The 9,031-nt window shown below is 44.2% G+C and overlaps 1 long non-coding RNA gene across 1 annotated transcript; it reads right to left on the reverse strand.

Annotated features, from left to right (window-relative positions):
• Positions 1-4,322: 4,322 nt before the first annotated feature.
• On the reverse strand, positions 4,323-6,913 carry LOC134911751 (uncharacterized). Its single transcript, XR_010176812.1, has 3 exons — positions 6,797-6,913; positions 5,819-5,973; positions 4,323-4,568 (listed from the first exon to the last, which is right to left on the reverse strand). It is a non-coding gene; the product is annotated as an uncharacterized LOC134911751 (long non-coding RNA).
• Between the last annotated feature and the right edge of the window lie 2,118 nt (positions 6,914-9,031).

Consider the following 9,031-nt stretch of genomic DNA (forward strand, 5'->3'; position numbering starts at 1 on the left):
GTGGAGAAAACAATACCGCCAGCAATCTAATATCTACAATCATACACTTGTGTGGAATTAAATATACACTGTAACTTTAACACCTGACAGGACATATTATAGTCAGGAATATTAAATGGCAAATGATACATGCACCTATATTGCGGGGTCATTAGTACTGAATATGGTATAATGACCCAATACAGTATATTAACATCTATACATTAGGATTAAATTAAACTTGGTTCTATACCATTAAGTTTAATGATAAACTATCTAACTGTAGAGTCAATAAAAAGACTGTACTAATATATTTATGTGATACTAACAATAAGGTGAATTTATATGGTAGTGATTGTGCACACTATTCACATTTATTGACAAGTACTAAGGATGTGTCTGATATAACTATACAAATAAACTTCGAGAGAAGTGATACATTCATATGCTAAGCAATACCGTGTTATGAAAAGTTACATTAGTATCCAACAAACGCTGCAGATTGCAGTTTGATACTTAACGCATGTACACGCTAGGAGATATAGAAAGCGATATCGTTAATTTTTACCCTCCTGAGCGATATTGCTTACTATGCCGCCCAGTGTTTATGCAGCTGACGATGGCCAATACGTGGCCCCATGGGTTGCTAACGACCCTTAGTGTCGGCCATACAGGCAACTCAATTTGGACTCATCGTCAAATGCAGCATGCACAGCTCGATCGCAGCATGACGTCACTGTGCAATATTGCTAGCGGTATAGCACAGTGTGTATGCACACGTGGAATAGCCCAGGCCGGGGACACACAAGGCAATGTCACTCATGGTACACATCGCCTAGTGTGTACCCAGCTTTAGTCCGTATGGTAAATGATGAATAAAGTAACACACTGTTGGATCCAGGGCAGCCATCAGGGGGGGACTGTGGGGACTGGTGTCCCGGGCCCTTACAGAGAGAGGGGCCCACCCCTGGCTCCTACCACCAATACCTGTAGAGCTGCACCAGTGTGTGAATCAACAGCTGGCTGATGCGCAAGCCTTATCTCCGCATCAGATCTCTGTAAACCGTTCCTGTAGGTCCGCAACACTCCACTCACAATGTATGAAATCATATAGGGGTGGCGCAGTGCGGCAAAATCTTTGTTTTTAGGAGGGAGAGGCCCTGTCTATTTTGTCAGTCACAGGCCCCACAATTTCTGAGGGCAGCCCTGGTGTTATATATAGGGGTGTAGCTACCATTGGTACTGTGACTGCCTACCAGTGCAATGCCTCACCTACTGGTGTGATCTCCACCTCCTTTGACAAGATCCTCCTGCTCTTGATGTGACTGCCTACCAGTGCAATGCCTCACCCACTGGTGTGATCTCCACCTCCTTTGACACGATCCTCCTCTTGGTGCTGTGACTGCCTACCAGTGCAATGCCTCACCCACTGGTGTGTTCTCCACCTCCTTTGACATGATTCTTCTGCAGGTGATGTGACTGCCTACCAGTGCAATGCCTCACCCACTGGTGTGATCTCCGCCTCCTGTGACACGATTCTACTGCTGGTGCTGTGACTGCCTACTATGCTGCATTAGCCTTGTTTACTACCACTGTGGCTAATACTATCAATTTGCTTAAGCCCAATTTGTGTTGGGCCCCGCTTATAGCTGACTGACTCCAACCTACATGAGGCCACTTTTCATATATATCCAGGGCCACTTTACGTTCCCAATCTGCCCCTGTCTGGCATGGAAGAAATGTGAATGATAAATCAATGTAAATGTACCAGGAGGTATTGACAAGCCTTTATAACATTATCTTATACTGTGAATTTCTTACCCTGTTTCCAAGACAATTAATTAATTTAACTTGTTAATTAAGTCAAAGGAAGACATGATATTTTCTGGGAGATGTATCAAGCCGTGGAGAGAGATAAAGTTGAGTATTTGCCCAAATAAAATGAAGCTTCTAACTACAGGTTTCATTTCATGTACTGTGCTAGATAAGTGATAGAAGATGATTGGGTGGTTTGGACATCTGCACTTTTTCTCTCTCCAAGGCTTGATACATCTCCCCAAGAGTGCTGTATATAAAATATATGTCTGGCTGCTATACAGCAGACCAGGAGCACCAGCAGGACAGTAGAGTAACAGTCATATCAGTAATAATTTGCGGACCCTGTGAAATTAGCATTCAGTAAAGACGGGAGACTCAGTCAATGAATACATAAATTTTTTTTAGTTTATGTTAAAATATAAAAAGTTTATTAAGTGGAATATTTAATAAATAAATAATATTTGCGAGACATCTCCAAAAACAGTCGGTTTTGGGGGTTGCCCACAAATATTAACCAGCCCCTGAATGTATGTATTGGGGACTGCAATGGATATTTGAGATATCTATTGCGTTCCTCCTATTTTAAACACAGAAGCAGCCACCAAAAGTTTCTACGGCAGAGGGTAAACTGTGAAACTCACCAAGCTCCAGAATGCAAAGCATTTCTGAGCATGGCCTGACAGCTAATGCCATCTCTAAATGGCTTTTGTAGCCTGTGGGCTACAATATGCAATAATTCCCAGGAGAAGGATCCTTGGCATCCCTCTGCATTACTGTCTGCTCTCACATACGCAGTCTGATGATTGCACATGTGAACTAGTGCAGCCGGGGTCTAAACCCAGAAGTAAAGTGATCGCATTAGCAATTATTTTACTTCTTATACATTGCAGGGATGGGCATGAGATTGGTACTCATTATGGCATAAAAGCTACACCTCTGGACTCACAAAGAGTCGTCCTTCAGCACTCAGGAGAGGAAAACCCCCTTGGGGGGAAACCTCTGGGGAACCATGGCCTCAGGATCACCCTTCCCTCTGGGCATTAAGAGGTGTACTAATAGAGGGGTCAGTATGCTATACCAGCGCATGGGATCCCGGTATGTGTCATACCGATGCCAGGATCCCAGTACAGAAAAGACCAACAGGGAAAAGTAAGGGGTGTTCTCCCCTCTCCACACCCCCCTAACCCTGCCTGTCCGCAGTCTAACCCTAACCTCCCCCCTTTGTGCCTAACCTTCCCGCGGAGGTGCCTAATCCTAACCTCCATCCCTGCTGCCTAAACCTAACCCTCCCTTCCCCATAGCCTAACCACACCCGGGGGTGCCTAACCCACCCTACCCACAGCCTAACCCTAAGTTCCCCCCACCCGCAGCCAACCCTATCCTCCCCCCACCCGCAGCCTAATCCCAACCCCCGCCTGATGCCTAAACCTAACCCCCACCTGATGCCTAAACCTAACCTCCCTTCCCCACAGCCTAACCACTGGGTGCCTAACCCTAACCAACCCTACCCGCTGTCTAACCCTAACCTCCCCCCACGACACCCTAAACTTAACCCCCGCCTGACGCCTAAACCTAATCTCCCCACCCGATGCCTAAACCTAACCCTCCCTCCCCTTCAACCTAACCACCCCCAGGGTTCCCTAACCCTAACCCACCCTACCTGCAGCATAACCCTATCCTCCATCCACCCGCAGCCTAACGCTAACCCCTCCACCTGATGCCTAACCCTCTCCCTCTCCCAACCCCCTAACCGTGCCTGTCAGCAGTCTGACCCTAACCTCCCCCTTTGTGCCTAACCCTCCCATGGAGGTGCCTAATCCTAACCTCCATCCCTGCTGCCTAAACCTAACCCTCCCTCTCTCGCAGCCTAACCCCCCCCCCCTCTGTCCCTGCTGCCTAAACCTAACCCTCCCTCGCAGCCTAACCACTCCCGGGGTGCCTAACCCTAACTCACCCTACCCGCAGCTTAATGTTAACCTCCCCCGACACTCAGCCTAAACGTAATCCAGCACCTGACACCTAAACCTAACCCCCTGCCTGATGCCTAAACCTAACCCTCCCTCCCCTGCAATCTAACCACCCTCAGGGGTGCCTTACCCACCCTACATGCAGCCTAACTCTAACCTCCCCCCACTCACAGCCTAAATTTAACCCCCCTGCCTGACGCCTAAACCTAATAACTCTGCCTAAACCTAACCCTCCCTCCCCCACAGCCAAACCACCCCGGGGGTGCCTACCCTTATGCTCCCCCCAACCCGCAGCCTAAACTTAACCCCCCTGCTTAACGCCTAAACCTAACCCTCCCGCCTGATGCCTAAACCTAGCTCTCCCTACACGCAGCCTAACCTCCCCCGAGGGTGCCTAACCCACCCTATCCGCAGCCTAACCCAAACCTCCCCCCACCTGCAGCCTAACCCAAACGCCCCGCCTGACGCCTAAACCTAACCACTCCACCTGACGCGTAAACCTAACTCTCCCTTCTCCCCGGCCTTACCACCCCCCCTCCCCCTGTGCCTGATGCCTAAACCTAACCCCACTTGCCCAGCCCTAAACCTAGGATCGTGGGGATACGGGCGTCTGTTTCCTTGACATTCGGAGTTCCAACGTCGGGATTTTGAAGAGTGTCGGGATCCCAGTGTCAGTATTCTGACTGCCGTTAACCCGACAGCCGGCATCTTTACCGCATCTCCTAATAGGTAATGCATATGTCCCAACATTTGGAGCATGTGTCCGCAGCTCTCCTCCCAGGGCAGCTATTCAGGGATCACCCACTGCGTGTAGACAAAGAGGAAGAGATGAAAATCATTGTTAGTGGATGAACAAGCAGAGAGACAAACTGCAAACAGTGGTGTGGTTGTGTAGAGAGAAAAATCTCTCTATGTAAATATGTTACTCTAACTACTGAGGACATGGAAAATACCTAAAATAATGACAATTATCCCAAAGGGGCTATTGTTTTTATCCAATACACACATTTGGGGTATAAGTTCTCTCTTATAGTAATTAGTGGGTACCTTCAGAAAAGAAATTTGACCAGTAAATAATAAAAGCTATAAATTGCTAACACATAGGGGTCAAACCAATTATATATGGATTGACCACTAAATGTTACCATTGCTGCGACGTTTCAGCAGCATCCAAACTCACACCCTTCGTGGCCAGATTCAGCCTATGGGGCTACCGGAAAGTGCGGCTGTTGTAAGACAAACTCGCACCTAATTACGACCCCTTAGTTGTTAAATGTGATAAAATAGTAAAATATAATGGTGTAATTGTGGGCCTGATTCAGTTGTGGTTGTTGAAGCGATCACTGCTGCAATCTTGCCATTTACAATTGCATTGTGAGTCTGAGCAGTCATAGGCTGAGCAAGTCTCCTAGACAGAGGGGGCTCTCCAGCAGCAACACATATGTAAAGATAGGGAAACAGCTCCAATTCACATCATTTCTACCATTCTGTACCATTTCATCATTTGGTTATTCTATGGGGGAGATGTAATAAGCCCTGCAGTGATAAATGGAGAGAGGTAAAGTACCAGCCAATCAGCTCCTAACTGCCATGTTACAGGCTGTGTTTGAAACATGACAACTAGGAGCTGATTGGTTGTTAGTTTATCTCTCTCCACTTTATTACTCTCCCAGGCTTTGTACACCTGCCCCCAGTTCATTGATATACTGTAAATGTCAGCCATTTCACTATCTCCACAGATCTGTATTGTTCTTCCCCCGATCTGTATGTTCTGTATCATGCTCTCCCCACCCTTCCTGTTTTTCTGTATTACAGTATGTTCTACATCTCGCAAACCTCAAAAGTGTATGTCCTTCCTCTATATGTCCTATAGATTACGCCACAATTTCTATGTTTTTGTATTGTGCCCCCACACCATCTGTATGTGCTATACCAAGTTGCCCCCATCTGCATGTTTTGTATTGTCCGCTCTCCCCCACCATAGACCCTATGTTTTGTACTGTGCTCTCAATACCCCCCACGACACACACAATTACACAAGTATGGTAACTTACCTCCTGCATGCTATTCTCCAGTCACTAATTCCTCTCTGCGACCCCTCCCGTCGTCTTCAACTGACACTTTGCAGATCTCTTTGCCGGTCACCCGACACTCTGCAAATCTCTTTGCCAGAACTTTGCCAAATGATGATCTAAATAACCAGAGTTTCCTGATCAGACATACAATGTGTATAATTAATTATACTAGTACATTTTGTTACGTACTTTCATTTTTATTCATTTGCAATTCGTCTATTTTATTAACTTTTTATCCAAAACCCAAGATCCTTTCTCATAGAAACCCAAGTTATCTGCTCCAGGTTTTATCTTCCATAATGCTAGGACCATGTTAGTATCATACACTGGGCCTAATTCAGACCTGATCGCAGCAGCAAATTTGTTCTCTAATGGACAAAACCATGGCCCTCATTCCGAGTTGTTCGCTTGTTATTTTTCTTCGCATCGGTGCGATTTTCCGCTAACTGCGCATGCGCAATGTTCGCACTGCGGCTGCGCCAAGTAAATTTGCTAAGAAGTTTGGTATTTTACTCACGGCATTACGAGGTTTTTTCTTCGTTCTGGTGATAGTTGTGTGATTGACAGGAAGTGGGTGTTTCTTGGCAGAAACTGGCCGTTTTATGGGAGTGTGTGAAAAAACGCTGCCGTTTCTGGGAGTGGCTGGAGAAACGGGGGAGTGTCTGGGCGAACGCTGGGTGTGTTTGTGACGTCAAACCAGGAACGACAAGCACTGAACTGATCGCACTGGAAGAGTAAGTCTCGAGCTACTCAGAAACTGCAAAGTAAAATCTTTTCGCAATATTGCGAATACTTCGTTCGCAATTCAGCTAAGCTAAGATTCACTCCCAGAGGGCGGCGGCTTAGCGTGTGCACTGCTGCGAAAAGCGGCTAGCGAGCGAACAACTCGGAATGAGGGCCCATGTGCACTGCAGGTGGGGCAGATGTAACATGTGCAGAGAGAGTATGATAACTTACCTCCTGTATGTTATACTACAGTCGTTGCTACCTCTGCGACCCTTCCCATCGTCTTCAACTGACACTTTGCAGATCTCATTGCCGGTCACCCGACACTCTGCAAATCTCTTTGCCAGATGATCTAAAAAACACAAAAGACTATCATTAAGCATAGTACTAGTTTAAGTACAATAAAATGTCCATGAGTCAACCAGTTTCCCAGTTTTCCTTAAACCAAACAAGATACTTTCAAAGTTATCAATATCCCATTTATCTATTTTATTAACTATTTCATCCCAAATCCACGATCCTGCCTCATAGAGACCCAGGTTATCTGCATCCCCTGTATGTGTGCTTATCCTCCATAGTGCCCTCTTTATTCCTGTAACGCTACATTTTTATTCCTAAATATGTCGTTCCTTCCTGCGCTTCTCCTATTTATGTGTCCTAGTACCTGCATTCCCTGTTCTGTCTATCTTGTCTTGCCTTTCAGCTGACTATACTGCACTCTGTCTTCCTTACCCCCCTCCATCATACCCTGCTATGTAGTACTCACCTCCTCCTACCTGTCTTCCTGCATGGAAACTGGAAACGTCAGCAGCTGTAGATAGAATGTTACAGGAAGAAGCATTGTGATGTCATGGGCTAGTGATGTCACAGGCTAGGTGTGATGTCACAGTAACCAGCAGCAAAGCTACAAAGTTACAGCTATCTTACATATACATTTTCTACATCAATCACAACTGGATATACATGAGTTTCTAGTTTAAAAAAAATGAGACTAGCGTAGAAAATGAAGTATAAGGCAATGTTGTACAGAGTGCCTCAATATATAGGTAAAGGGAAAACATAAGTGACAGGAATTTCTAGACTAAATCCCTGCTTATATTTTATAAGGAAATAAAGCTCTTTATCTAAGAGGCTGAATTAATCATTTTACATTATGTGTGTTTGTGTGTGTGTATATATATATATATATTTGTGAAAAAAATATATATAAGACCTGTCTCGCGCTGACACTATGTGGAGCTACACCTTAGGGAAAATACCCCCTGTTAGATGGGGTATGATGGTTATGAATAGCAAAAAAGGGTGTTTCCCCAGGGAGCTTGTGATCTTACTAGGTATGTCAACAAATTTATCACTTATAATAGAATAGTCATAAGAAATAGACTTATTTATTTTTAAATAAAACACAGTAAAATGAGCTGTAACACATTAAATCCAAAAAGACAATCAAAGTTTCATACATATATTGATGTTGGTAACAATTCAATTCAATCATATGTCAGTATACAAATGATCTTCCTTGAAGAAATGACAAAATCGCTGTCTTAATCCAACGCGTTTCGTCCTACAGACTTCATCAGGGGTATTTTATTTACAATCAAAAAATCACAGTATGGACAAGTAACTTAATGTGTCTTCAATAGGCAAGTAAAAACACTTAAAAAGTGATATCGAACCCGATTATACCACATGAAACATCTAATTAGCCGATTATTCAATACGACTCATTCTATGCTTGTTTAATGATCCCCACTTGATAAGGAGATTTCTAATAGCAACAGTGGTGGAACCAATAGTAATAAGGACAGCTCTTAGAGCAGCTTACCACTAAGTCGTATTGAGTTGTGGACAGAAAATCGTAATCGTGCCTCTACACTTTTAGCAATGCTTCTGGCTGCTGCATACCAGGTATGCAGCAGCCAGAAGCATTGCTAAAAGTGTAGAGGCACGATTACGATTTTCTGTCCACAACTCAATACGACTTAGTGGTAAGCTGCTCTAAGAGCTGTCCTTATTACTATTGGTTCCACCACTGTTGCTATTAGAAATCTCCTTATCAAGTGGGGATCATTAAACAAGCATAGAATGAGTCGTATTGAATAATCGGCTAAATAGATGTTTCATGTGGTATAATCGGGTTCGATATCACTTTTTAAGTGTTTTTACTTGCCTATTGAAGACACATTAAGTTACTTGTCCATACTGTGATTTTTTGATTGTAAATAAAATACCCCTGATGAAGTCTGTAGGACGAAACGCGTTGGGTTAAGACAGCGATTTTGTCATTTCTTCAAGGAAGATCATTTGTATACTGACATATGATTGAATTGAATTGTTACCAACATCAATATATGTATGAAACATTGATTGTCTTTTTGGATTTAATGTGTTACAGCTCATTTTACTGTGTTTTATTTAAAAATAAATAAGTCTATTTCTTATGACTATTCTATTATAAGTGATACA

This window comes from Pseudophryne corroboree, chromosome 4 (assembly GCF_028390025.1).
Source record: "Pseudophryne corroboree isolate aPseCor3 chromosome 4, aPseCor3.hap2, whole genome shotgun sequence".
Taxonomy (NCBI): domain Eukaryota; kingdom Metazoa; phylum Chordata; class Amphibia; order Anura; family Myobatrachidae; genus Pseudophryne; species Pseudophryne corroboree.